We start from the raw sequence: 14,573 nt of genomic DNA, 5'->3' as shown, positions 1-14,573 counted from the left end.
ATGTGTCCTAGCTTATAATGCTAGATAGGAAAAGAAGCACTATTCTCTTTATTTGAGTCATGAACAGGAATACAAGAGGCGTTAAAGGCTTTGTTTCTAGTAAAAACATCATATGTTTGAATAAGGCAAGACTTGATGTTGAAAGATTCACTTTCCAACCTGTATAACCCGCCTTGCATATTCCCAATAGCAATCACATCCTTAGTCAATAGGTTCTACAAAAGACATTGGTTGGGTTAAAAGGTAACACAAATATTTCAAGAAGTGGTCAATTTACTAATAGACAACAGATTGTGCTGAAAAGTGGGTATGTGGAGTGCATCAAATAGTTGTAACTTTGGATGTAATTTAATATTGCCTATTATTTTTATGTGGCTTGAATTTTGGATATATTTTCATGAATTTGAATTGTGATTAGACTCAAAAGTTTTGTGTTGTGACTCGATTGAGATAAAAAGTGAGATCTATAGTGGTAGCAGAGAGCACGGGCCGACAGGGCATGGACCAGTATATTTGCCTTTTGTAGTAGAGTTGTGAGATATTCAGGAAACACATTGAGATTATTGTCGAACCACGTTAAATCCTGTGTTATTCTTCTTTTTTTTTTTCCATACTGTATAATTGTGCAATTCGTGTGTGTCTTAAATTTGTGTGCATATTATAACATTGCCTATATGATGGATAGCTTTAGTTGTACCGTTAGGTAAGTATACGGGTGGGGTATTCTTGAGAGGATGATGATTATCAAATAGGTGAAAGTTGCTTGTCATGTGAGAGGTTGCTCCTGTGTCAATGATATAGGTATTCATTCTTTTATGTCTAGAACAATTAAAAAAACCATTACTCACAAATCCTGAAAAATTTTCAGAGTTTGCCTTTGCCATGGACTTACCTTTCATGTATTTGACAATTTTTTCTTGTACCATCGCTATAATGCCCCAAATTTACAGACCACGTTCATTTTATTTTAGCAAGCATATCAACTATTGAATATGGTATGTAAATTTGACTAAATGAGGGGTTAAATTAAAAAGCTTGTAAAAGCATCTATGGACTTAGTTGCAAAGTTACTAAAGTTTGGGGGCAAAATTAAAATTTTGCAACTTAGCATCTAATTGAGTTTAATTAAGTTCCCTAAATATGATTAATTAAGCTAAATACTCACTAATTAGAACAAGTGAAAAGGGGACAAGTGGCTTAATGTAACACCCCTGATTTTTTATATATTATTATTGGGCTTCGTGTAGGTATCCTCAATTCGCGGAAATTCGACAGTTGTCCGGATCTGTGAATTTCCGGCCAGACAGATCAGCTAATGGAAAAGTCTCCGAATTGGATCGAGGTCTTGGCTACCCCACCATTGTCAGGCATCCCGAGCACGTTCCCGAAGTCGGAATCGGCAAAGGTAAACCTGAACCTTGCTTTTTCGTAATTTTCTAGTGCTTAAATAGGATTAAAAATCCATAAAATATTCGTGGTAGCTTAGAAAGTTACGATTCTTTTTGCAATAGCCTAGTAATATTGCTAAGGACCGCGGGGCAAAAATTTTAGAATTTTTAGAGCTTATTTGGGCAGTTTTTGCAAAAATGATCAATTATAAGGACTAAATTGTAAATTTACATATTGTGATTGAGGACTGTTTGGATGTGCCCAGGAGGGGCTGTGTGATATGATTGAGTTGTGGATATATGGATTGTGGATATAGAAGTGTGTTTTGAGCTCTTTTGCAGGTTGGGTAGGTCCTAGGTATAGGGGAGATTCTGCCGGATTTTCGGCACGACTTAGGACGTATTTGGTCTTTTTCCTTGTTTGTATAGAGTCAAATTTATTAAATGATTGTCTTTGTAATTGTCGTGAGCCGATGACCTTCTTCCTACTCGCCCACGATGACCGTTGTCCAGTCTGTGAGTAAAATATTAATTTTAATTGTAATTTCGATATTATTATATGTTCAGCATGCCCATGCATCACTTATATGCATATATTTATGTAGTTAAACTCTAGGCACGATTTTTGATGCATTGATAAATGTTAAAGTGCCATGTATGTTGTTGTGGTAATTTGGAGCAGTGTGCGTGCGTTGGCGTGCGTGTGATGTGGTGTGGACTATGGATAGGACGGGTAGACACGGCTTGAGTTCTTCGCTGGGACCCAGTCCTTCGGGGTAGACACGGCTTGAGTTCTTCGCTGGGACCCCGATTTGGTATTTAAGTGGAAGTCCGAGCTGAGTTCTTCGCTGGCACCAGGTTGGATTTAAGAGAGCTGTATAGGGGATCAGCTCCCATATATTATGATTGATGTTACAGGGTGCATGAGTGCTCCAAATTACCTTTTTGATGTTATGATGTGAAAATGATGTGGATGTTGCATTTCACTCTACAGGGTGCATTAGATTTAGATAGTTATAGAGATTATGGTTAAAATTGATATTTTACTCTCTGAGTCGAACGCTCACTCCTGTTCATTATTTTTCCAGGCCACAGGAGGATATTTTTGAGGTTAACCTGCTTCCTTTCCTCGCAGGTTGTTTATCAATAGTTTTGTAATTTTATTTACTCCTAGAATTTCCGCATGTGTTAGAAATATTTAAATAATTCGGGTCTGTAATATAAATTGTCATGTGGACCTGTAAAATTATATGCATGTTTGATGGATTGGATGAGGGAGCTGAGCTCCCATTTATTTTTATGCCGATATGAGTATGTGGAGGGTGAGCTGAGCTCCCCAATTGATGATATATTTTGTTTACAGGTCGGGTGAGTCAAAAACTCCCCGTTGAAAGGTCCACTTTATGGCCGGACTCTGTCCGGTTGGTTTCTTGAAATTGGGCCCAAATGGGCCTTAGAGTTGGGTTAATGAACAGTTAGGCTTACTACGGGCCTCGGGGGCTTTAAGCTGGCCCAGGTCCTAGTGCCGGTCCGGCCCATAGGTTGGGTCGTGACAAATATGGTATCAGAGCTTAGGCTCCAGATTCATAGGGAAAAATTATCTAAGTGTTGGGAAGAGTCTACTAGGAGTCACATGCGGAGTATAGGATTCTGTTTCGTCTTTTCCTGTAATTCTTTGTTTCTAGATTCTACGTTATACCTCGGGAAATATAAGATTACCTCAGTTAGTGTCTGGATTTTCGTGGAGTACACAGAAATGTGAAATAGAGTTAGTAGACATGTGAGATCTATCATGAGGATACGTACTCCAAGAAATGTTATATTTTTGTCAGTATGGGTTTAAATGGTGTGCCCATTTCGTGTAAGGCACGAGTACATAAAAGTGAGTCTTAAAAGTACAGTTGCCCTAGATAAGGATGAGGATACCACTCTGGCGGTCATCGGTAGATGACCCAGTCGAATAAGTTTGTGATAATAGAAGATTCGGAGAGATAAGAAATTAGGAGACCTAGTGCACGGGGCGTATCGTAGTAACTATACAATGTTCTCGATGTCCGCTCTGTAGCTGCACTGATGCACGACATGAGATTATTGTGTAGAGCTGCGTGCATCCCGTGGTGCTCCATAATGAGGGTGTTTGAGATGGCTTGTTTTGGTACGATTATGCGAGCGAGTTACGTATTTGCAGAGGAGTTGGGAACTCTTGGTTAAGAGTCTAGAGTTAGAATATTGAAAGGTCACGGTTGGGTGATAACTAGAGTCGGTGACTCGATTACTGACATGAGCTAGAGTTACATCAAGAGTTGCCAATGACTGGAGGTTTAGGACTAGTTGCAAAGTAAAAGTGACACCTATAGAGTGAGACCATCTAGTCTTGGTATGGAATTTTGGATGATTTTTGCAGAATGCGGACGTTTTGCTTAGAACTTAGTGAGAATAGGATACCTTGTGTGTATTAGCAAGATGTAAAGTGCAACCCTACTACCTAGGGAAGGTAGAAACTATGAATTGATGATTTATAGAGCTATGATATGATAAAAGAGTCATTAACTTTACATGGTTACGGCAAGGTGGTAGATGTAGTACCTTTGTTGCGACAAGTTAGGATATAGTCCTATCTTTTGAGAATGGATCGAAGGTTATTACCGATAATGATGACTTATGGAATAGTGTCCCGGATGGGGTGTAGAGTGTGGTAGAGAGTAGTTGGCTCGGGTATCTGGAGAGGATACAAGTTCCATTATAGGAATCATATATAATCGGATCATGATGGATGTAAGTCCTTTGAATTGGATGACAGTTTGGGTGCGGAATCTTAAGTTTTAGCTAGTTGAGTAAACATGGAAAATAATAATTATAATAGTGTTAAGAGTAATAAATTAGCGAAGATAAATCACAGAAGGCCAATGGATAAAGAAAGTGCAGAATAAAAGTTTGGACAATTGATTGCATATGCAATATAATCTAAATGCTAGTGGAAGTACTAGCTAGAGTGGTCAAAGGACCAAATCTGAGTATACAGGACATATGATAACGCGATAGAGACTCTGAAGATATAGTTAGCAAATCTTGCTATTATGTTAGGAAAAAGAATGAAACCAGGATAGAATGGTCAAGTTCTATTTTGGGTAAGACAAAGGAAATAAATGAAAGGACAACCTAAAGAGCGCATAATAAAAGGAACAAAGTTAAGATATAGGATAGGCTAAGCGTTATTCTTGGCAAGGAGAATGACAAGGATGGAAAACCCAAAATGGGACCACATTAGTGAGAAAAGTGATGGAGGTATGGAATACAATAATAATGAGTAAATGTTAGAAGGTGTGCGATGGTATTGCGGACTACCTAAATAGGTAGAGAAAGAGAAGTTAGTAAGCGATAAGTTGAATAAAAGTCTCTAAGGGATCAAATAGGTATGATGAGAGGAAAAGAATGATAGATAATGACACATAGGTTTTAGGTTAGACTTTTGAGATAGTGAGAAGGTAGTTAGAGGTTCGTTATGAATGTCAGGCAAACATTTTTAGTGTGATCAACAGAATCACTTTGTAGTGAATCAATAACGACAGGACAATAGTAGGTGTATAACGAAAAGTGACAAGTCTGGATGGTTATAAATCACTAGAAAGTTCAAGGATCAAATTAATGACCCTAGATAAGGGTGGAATTAGTGTTGGAAGAATTTATTAGTGAGAGAAATCTTTCAGGAATCAACAAAAGTTAAGGGCACAATAAAAACGATGATAGATATGAATCATAGGTCGAGTATAAGTAAAGTTAATAAATTATAAAATATTATGTCAAGAAGGAAAATGGTACGGTAAAGGGTTCATGCAGATGATACCTTATAAGTAGAGCATAATTGTGCTAGGAGATGATGAAATTTGGAGAGAAAGACCAAGAAACTTAGGTGAAACGTTATAATATGACAATCGGGTGTAGTTGAATATAAGAGGATATTTTCTTTCTTTTCAAGTTTAGCTTGTGCTTTTGGTTCTAGAAGGTTATATAAGGAAAAATGAGTCAAGGAGACCTAGTTATTGAGAGTTTAGTAGGCACAAATTCATACATAATTTCCTGATATGAGAATGACAGTAAGTGCATACCTAGTATTAAGTATGAAAGGACGAACAGAGTAATGACAGGAGTTAAATTGAGTTAGCTACTAAGGCTTGCAACTGTTTTAAACTATGAGCTGGAGGAAGTGCTATTTATGGTTGAGATTCAATAGATGAAATTGTTACTGATGGGTAATTTGAGGTTGAAGTTTAGAAAGCTATGGGCAGTATATATGATTATATTAAGGAGAATGAACACGTGAAGTATCTTGTTTGGAATTAAGGCATGACACATATTTCCTACAGCCGTGTTAGTTCAGATGGAACTTATAGTTTATGGGGCTCATATTCATCCAGGATAAGCAATTTCCTACTAAGGCTGGTAGGGAATGATAATGTTCTGATAGTTAAGTTGGAAAAAAGGGGGTACAAAAAAAATTTTCTCTATGGGTAATTATAAGTGTTACATAAGGTGAAGAGTGTGCTGATAGGAGTAAATCATAGGGTTAGAATTCTCGAAGTAATGAAACTAGTAATCAAGATAAGACTAAGAAATAAAAAGAAAGTTAAAGTTGATGATGGGATAGACATCTTTGAAGGAAAAGGTGTAAGGATGAGATAGAACTAAAATTAAGAAATAAGTACAGCAGGTTGAAAAGATACCAACAATACCAAAAATAGGAAAAGGGAAGTGGATGAGATCCAAAGGACAGGAAGAGAGCTCGATAGAGTCAGTTATAATGATGAGGATAAGGAGTGTCTAACCACTGCCCCTGTGTTAACACTACCTATGAGCGGTGAAAGATACACCGTGTACTGTGACGCCTCCAGAGTTGGCCTAGGGTGTGTTTTGATGCGGAATGGAAAAGTAGTGGCTTATGCTTCAAGGCAGCTAAAGAGACATGAGCAGAACTATCCCACCCATGATTTGGAAATGGCGGCTGTAGTCTTTGCACTAAAAATCTGGAGACACTACCTGTATGGTGAAGTGTGCGAGATATACACCGACCATAAGAGTTTGAAGTACATCTTTCAACAGAGGGATTTAAACTTGAGACAGAGGAGATGGATGGAGCTTCTGGAAGACTATGATTGCCCCATCGGTACCACCACAGGAAGGCCAATGTAGTAGCAGATGCTTTAAGCAGAAAATCTTCTGGCAGTTTGGCGCACATTTCAGCAGAGAAGAGACTGTTGATTCAGGAGGTACATGAGTTGATGGATCAAGGTTTAATCCTAGATCTTTCAGATGAGGGGGTATTGTTGGCTCACTTTTCAGTGAGGCCAGACTTGAGGGACAGAGTTAGAGTTTCCCAGCACAGAGACCAACAATTGATGAAGATTATAGAAAGAGTACAGCAAGGTGAAGGTGGTGAGTTCGGATTTGCCAATGATGGCGCCCTAGTGCAAGGTTCTAGGATATGTGTGCCCGATGTGGACAATCTCAGAGATGAAATCATGCGAGAGGCACACTTACACTGTACAATGTCCACCCAGGTTCCATCAAGATGTACCATGATGTGAAAGATAGCTATTGGTGGAATGGCATGAAGAGAGACATAGCAGACTTTGTGTCCAAGTGCTTGACTTGTCAGAAGGTGAAGTTTGAACACCAGAGACCGTCAGGGAAGCTGCAAGAGCTCCCTATCCCAGACTGGATGTGGGAAATGATCTCTATGGATTTTGTGGTTGCCTCGTACCACGCGAGGATATGATTCGATATGGGTAATTGTAGACCGCTTGACCAAATCGGCTCACTTCTTACCAGTAAAGACTACATACTACGTGAGATGCGGCTCTACATTCGAGAAATAGTCGATTGCATGGAGTTCCGCTTCCATAATATCGACAGAGGGCCCCATTCACTTCTCGGTTTTGGAGAAAGTTGCAGGAGGCACTTGGCACACGATTGAACTTCGACGGCTTTCCACCCTCGACGGATTGAAGGACAATCCAAACACTGGAAGACATGCTTTGCATGAGTGTTTTGGATTTTGGAGGTCAATGGGATGAGCAGCTAGCTTTGGTGGAGTTTGCCTACAACAACAGTTATCACTCCAGTATAGGGATGCCACCCTATGAGGCACTATATGGAAGAAAGTATAGGTCTCCTCTGTGTTGGACAGAAATGGGGGAAGCGAAGGTGCATGATGTAGACCTAGTGCAGTACACTTCAGAGGTAGTTCCTTTAATCAGGGAACGAGGACGGCTTTATGTAAGAGCTATGCAGACCCCAGACGGAGGGATGTGGAGTTTGCAGTGGGCGACTATGTATTCCTGAAGGTTTTTCCAATGAAGGGAGTCATGAGATTTGGAAAGAAGGGCAAGTTGGCACCTCGGTATATTGGACCTTTTGAGGTTACGGATAGAGTTGGAGCAGTTGCCTACCGGTTGGAGCTACCACCCAACCTTTCTCACGTTCATCCCGTGTTTCACATCTCTATGCTCAGGAAATACATTCCCGATCCTTCTCATGTACTACAGTCGGATGTAATAGAACTAAAGGAGAACTTGACATTTGAGGAGCAACCTGTAGCCATAGTGGACTACCAAGTGAGATAGCTAAGATCAAAACAGATCCTTATGGTTAAGGTTTTGTGGAGGAGCCAGTCAGTGGAAGAGTGCACCTGGGAGTCAGAACGGGACATGCGTAGCAAGTACCCTTATCTGTTCAATGTGTAATCATGTACTTTATTCTGCCTTGTGTAAAATTCGAGGACGAATTTTTACGTAAGGAAGAATGTAACACCCACGATTTTTATATATTATTATAGGGCTTGGTGTAGGTATCCTCAATTCGCGGAAATTCAGTCCTTATCGGATCGTGAATTCCGGCGATGCATCGACTAATGGAAAAGTCTCGAATTGGATCGAGGTCTTGGCTACCCCACCATTGTCGGGCATCCGAGCACGTTCCCGAAGTTGGAATCGGCAAAGGTAAACCTGAACCTTGCTTTTTCGTAATTTTCTAGTGCTTAAATAGGATTAAAAATCCATAAAATATTCGTGGTAGCTTAGAAAATTACGATTCTTTTTGCAATAGCCTAGTAATATTGCTAAGGACCGCGGGGCAAAAATTTTAGAATTTTTAGAGCTTATTTGGGCAGTTTTTGCAAAAATGATCAATTATAAGGACTAAATTGTAAATTTACATATTGTGATTGAGGACTGTTTGGATGTGCCCAGGAGGGGCTGTGTGATATGATTGAGTTGTGGATATATGGATTGTGGATATAGAAGTGTGTTTTGAGCTCTTTTGCAGGTTGGGTAGGTCCTAGGTATAGGGGAGACTCTGCCGGATTTTCGGCACGACTTAGGACGTATTTGGTCTTTTTCCTTGTTTGTATAGAGTCAAATTTATTAAATGATTGTACTGTAATTGTCAGGTGAGCCGGGACAGCCTTCTTCCTCTGCCCAGCCGCCACAGTGACCGTTGTCCAGTCTGTGAGTAAAATATTAATTTTAATTGTAATTTCGATATTATTATATGTTCAGCATGCCCATGCATCACTTATATGCATATATTTATGTAGTTAAACTCTAGGCACGATTTTTGATGCATTGATAAATGTTAAAGTGCCATGTATGTTGTTGTGGTAATTTGGAGCAGTGTGCGTGCGTTGGCGTGCGTGTGATGTGGTGTGGACTATGGATAGGACGGGTAGACACGGCTTGAGTTCTTCGCTGGGACCCGGTCCTTCGGGGTAGACACGGCTTGAGTTCTTCGCTGGGACCCCGATTTGGTATTTAAGTGGAAGTCCGAAATGAGTTCTTTTGGCACGTTGGATTTAAGAGAGTATAGGATCAGCTCCCATATATTATGATTGATGTTACAGGGTGCATGAGTGCTCCAAATTACCTTTTTGATGTTATGATGTGAAAATGATGTGGATGTTGCATTTCACTCTACAGGGTGCATTAGATTTAGATAGTTATAGAGATTATGGTTAAAATTGATATTTTACTCTCTGAGTCGAACGCTCACTCCTGTTCAATATTTTTCCAGGCCACAGGAGGATATTTTTGAGGTTAACCTGCTTCCTTTCCTCGCAGGTTGTTTATCAATAGTTTTGTAATTTTATTTACTCCTAGAATTTCCGCATGTGTTAGAAATATTTAAATAATTCGGGTCTGTAATATAAATTGTCATGTGGACCTGTAAAATTATATGCATGTTTGATGGATTGGATGAGGGAGCTGAGCTCCCATTTATTTTTATGCCGATATGAGTATGTGGAGGGTGAGCAGACCAACACAATAGATGATATATTTTGTTTACAGGTCGGGTGAGTCAAAAACTCCCCGTTGAAAGGTCCACTTTATGGCCGGACTCTGTCCGGTTGGTTTCTTGAAATTGGGCCCAAATGGGCCTTAGAGTTGGGTTAATGAACAGTTAGGCTTACTACGGGCCTCGGGGGCTTTAAGCTGGCCCAGGTCCTAGTGCCGGTCCGGCCCATAGGTTGGGTCGTGACACTTAAACACATGTCAAGTGGAGATTAAAAGTAAAGGAAATAAAAATCAAGAAAAAGTGGTCTTTTTCTCCCTAGCATTCTGCCGTCCCAATTCTCTCTCTTTTTTTCCATTTTCTTTCATCCAAACTCACTTATAAAAGCCATTTCATATAATTAAGATGTTGTTTTAGTGATGGAATTGAAGAAGTTGATGATAAAGTCATGAAAGCATGGTAAAAGTGAATGAAGAATCAAGTATTGGTGAAGCACAATTTGTTGATGTGGAGAACGAAGACCATGATCTGAATTAGCCTGGAATTTTTGGTGGAAAGTTGCTACAATTAGGAGCAAATTTCTGAAATTAAGTTGAGGTAAGTGCTTTTCTAAGCTTGTTATAGAAATTATTACTTTATGAGGCATTGGTTGGTGGCTGCCAGGATAATATACCCAGTGAGCAGTCTGTGTTAACTTGGTTATAAGTTGAGTTATAGGGCTCCAATTGAGATGTAATTTATACCAAAATTTTCTTAAGATATAGACCTACAAATTCTTTGTTTTGACTCAGACCTAATTCTTAGGGCAAAGTGGTTGAAATTTTAGAGAAATTTGGCGTTACAAAACTAGAATTCCTGGAATTTCAGCAATCAGTCCTGTGACCTCTGTGTAGGAAATAGAGCATATCTTCCTCTGTACAACTCCAACTGAGGTGATACAAGATGATTTGAAAACTTAAAACATAGGCCTAAAACTTTGCTTTAGAGACCCTCTACAAATTCTAGATGTAAATTATTTGAATATTGAGTGCAAATCTGAGTTAGAAATCTGAAACCCTAGAATTCTCAGGACTCTATATCTGTGAACAGTGGGTAGTAATTTAGCTATAACTCATGATTTAGGCTTCCAAATTAGGTGATTTTTGAACCACTGGAAACTTAAACATGTAGGAACATATCATATAAAGACTACTTTGATTGAATCTATCTTTAAGATGGTCAAATTGACCTATGAATAGAAACTATAAATCCTAATTGTATCCAAACCTGGTTAGGTAGAAACTGGACAGTATGTAGAAAAATGAGTTTAACTTGAGATCTGGACTTTGAAATGGGGTGATTCTTGATTTAAATGGAAGGTAAGACATAATATTAAACTTTCATGATGGAATACTGTCCAAAAATTGTGGGTAAGTAACCTTAAAATTAACTAGAAGAAAAGGCACAGAATCTGGAACCTGGTGGGATGCATTCTAGACTAAAAAGTTTATAACTTACCATGGGAAACTCCAAATGAGGTGATTCTTATTTTGTTCGAAAGTTAAGATCCAAGGGATCAACTTTCATGAATGAATTGATAAAATCTGATTACAACTTATTCAAATTTACGCTCCAAAATGTGTCCAGAATCAGCCCTGTAACTGATAAAGTTGAAATTTTACTTAAGGACAGCTGTTGATTAATTGACCATAACTTTTGATCATTGAATCCAAATTAAGTGATTCAAAAACTATATTAAAGCTAAGACATAAATCTAAAAATCTTATGAAGAAAGCTTAAGCTAATTCTTGCATTTACTTGGTCTGATTTTTGATAGAAAATAGTATATACCTTTAGGAATTTGCAAGATTTTGCCGTGATCTTCATTAATGCAAGTTGTACATGTATTTAGTATGCTTGAATGCAAAGGCTATGCATATATGGAAATGGCATGAGGATGTTGGCACACATATCTTGACAATTATGGAAACAAAGGATGTTGAATTAATGTTAATTAAAAAAGTTGAGCCTAAGTAAGTATAGACAGTGAGTATAGGATTGGATAGGTGGGCATGCTACCAGTCAGAGTTACCAAGTGGTCAGTACTAAAAATGAAAGCTAGTGATATACCGGTTAGAGCCACTAAGTGGTCAGTACTGATAATGAAAGCCAGTGATATACCGGTCAGAGCCACCGAGTAGTCAGTACCGAGAATGTAAGCCTGTGTTATACCGACCCAAACCACCGAGTGGTCAACACCGCAAGTCCTATTATCCAATCTATATACTATCTGTCATAAGTTACTATGGCATAGAAGCAAAGCTCCCATTTGTGATTATAAAGGATTGTTGAGTTAATAAAGTGCATTTAACCTCATTAAATGGTATGATTAACAAGTATGGATTTATTGACTTATATTTATGTCATGATGTTATATAATTGCTTTTAAATTTTTAAATACTCTTGCATAAATATTATTAGCATATTTTGTGTTAATGTGCATAATGAAAATTATTTTATTCTAAATTAAGAGTGCACCACTAAGCTATTTAGCTGAGTGCGGAGATTATTTTCTCATGCAGGTAAAGTAGATAAAGTGTAGATTTTGGCTGACAAGAGGTAGATTGAATCTCTAGAAAAGTCTAGAGTCACTGTACCTCGAACTTTTAGGTAAATGCATCATCATCATCCTCATTGCATATCTTTACTCATGTGTGTGTACATTATGTTATAATAAATAGTTTGTAAACTTTATTTTGGGAATTGTAATCATAAGTATGTAAATTTAATTTAGCCACACGAGTTGGTTAATAAAATTTTAAATTAAAGATATTTCTAGTGTATATGCAACATGAGTGAAGAATCGATGTTGATGAAATTTGATGATTATTATGTGATGGAAATTATATGGAAATTGAGAATTTAACAGGTTATGAATAATATTTTAACCGGTGAATTGTTAAAATTTAAGAGAAACTCTTGCAGTTTTTTCATTTAACAAAAACAGATAAATTATTGTAAATAAATTGGTAAGAATTGAATAATAATAAATAATGATACAGAGATAAGTGCTCCATGCACCGAATGTAACAGCTCATTTTTGATTTCACTATAGATCGGGTAACGGATGTTACAATCGCTGCAGAATTTGCATTCCAAAGATCAACAATACTGAATTGTGAATTGCTTTCCACATCTAATGATGTATCCTGTGATCATGTATGCCTTACAACTCTGATCTGGTATGGTGTGAAAAGAAAATATGCCGAATCTACAAATCTAGCCGGAGATCAAGAAAGAATGGTGAGAAAAATAACCGCCAGATCTACACAGGTTTTTTGCTCTGATACCATGAGAAAAGCATGAGAGACGAAGAATATTGTGGGGAATGAAAAACTAATTGCCAATTCAGCTTTAGCTAACTGTCTACAACAACAAACTCGTAACAATGATTCCTGCCTTTTTATTTTCTCTTATATTCTAGATAACTTACATTTTTCATAGCTGCTAAATGTTATATTGATGAAACTATTTTTTTTCAACTCAGGATTGTGTTGGACAATCTCACTCACCCGTTAATTTTATTCCCAACCCTTGCATCCTACAAAATCGTCAAAAATGGATTTTCTTGGGAACAGATCTTGGTTAATTAATCTGCATCTTCTTGATCAAACAGTTTAGTGCTGTTGAAATGGTCTCAATGTCAAGTCCCTTAGAGTTTCATTTTTAGGCCTTTAAGTGTCCGGTAATTCTCCTAATATAAGCCACTTTAACTCAACAAAGAACTCAAGCAGGCATGCATGTTTTCAGCTTGCTGACAGATTTTTACAATAAGCTTTGGATAGCTGTTGTAACTATGGTAAATCAACTACAGAGAGTGTTTGATAGAAACAAAATTTGAAGCAAATACATGAGAAGGTCAACTCTGTGTGTTTTCATGCATGAGTCTCCAAGGGCAAACTAAAACTTTGATGTATTTAAGCTAAATATGAAAACTCATGACTGATCTTCCAGAAAACAAGAACTTTGGTTATTTTGGCATGCTAATACATTGTTGAGCCAACAATGTGCGGCTAATTTATGATACTCTTTTACAAGCCTAAAACATTAGGTCCAAGTTCTAATAAGCAAAATGTTTTTCATTTCTTCTCTCTTTTGGTTAATGGAGGAAAGAGATGCAGAAATGCCCATATCACAAGTTTTGAGTTTTATTATTAGTTGAATTTGGGTTAAACAACTTTTTCCACAGAAGAAACACAAATTGTCAGAGAATATCAAGTGGAAGCAAACATGGTTCTCATTTTTCAATTATTAATTTCAAAGTGATCGTTGATGTATTTATAGCAAGCTTAAATTCAATAATCAGCCAGATAAAAGCAGAGTTCCACACAAATGTGCAAGTCAAAACGTCCGTGGCTATGAATCCTGCCATGACCCCCTAGTTAACATAAAGCTTCAGAGAGAGAACACCATTTAAGTTCTTTCAATCATCAGAACCGAGGAAAATTAAGAGCCATTTAATAACCCAGATGCAAATTTTTGTCAGCGCAAGGCCAATATGAACAGTTGAATTCTGATAGAAACGTGTAAAATTACATGGCCAACGAAGAAAAAGATAAAGAGCACAAAAGTTTTTCAGGCATTTAGGTTCTCACTTGGGGTGGCCAACGGATCGAACTGGACCAAAATTAGCAATTTCAACTTTAGAATCAAGGAGACCAGAATCGGAAGGTTCCGATTCCGTTCTGATTCTAGTTCGGATTCAATCAAATTGAATGATTGAATTTATACGGAAAATCCGGTTTTGAACTGAACTGGACAGTTCCCATCCAGTTCAAAGTCAATCAAAACAGATTTGATCAACTCCGATTTGATTTTGTTGATATTCTAATCGGCATCAGGAAAGCATAAACACAAAAAGAT

This window comes from Hevea brasiliensis, chromosome 18 (assembly GCF_030052815.1).
Source record: "Hevea brasiliensis isolate MT/VB/25A 57/8 chromosome 18, ASM3005281v1, whole genome shotgun sequence".
Taxonomy (NCBI): Eukaryota; Viridiplantae; Streptophyta; class Magnoliopsida; order Malpighiales; family Euphorbiaceae; genus Hevea; species Hevea brasiliensis.
The sequence above is the reverse complement of the archived record's forward strand: the minus strand, read 5'-3'. Positions refer to the sequence as shown.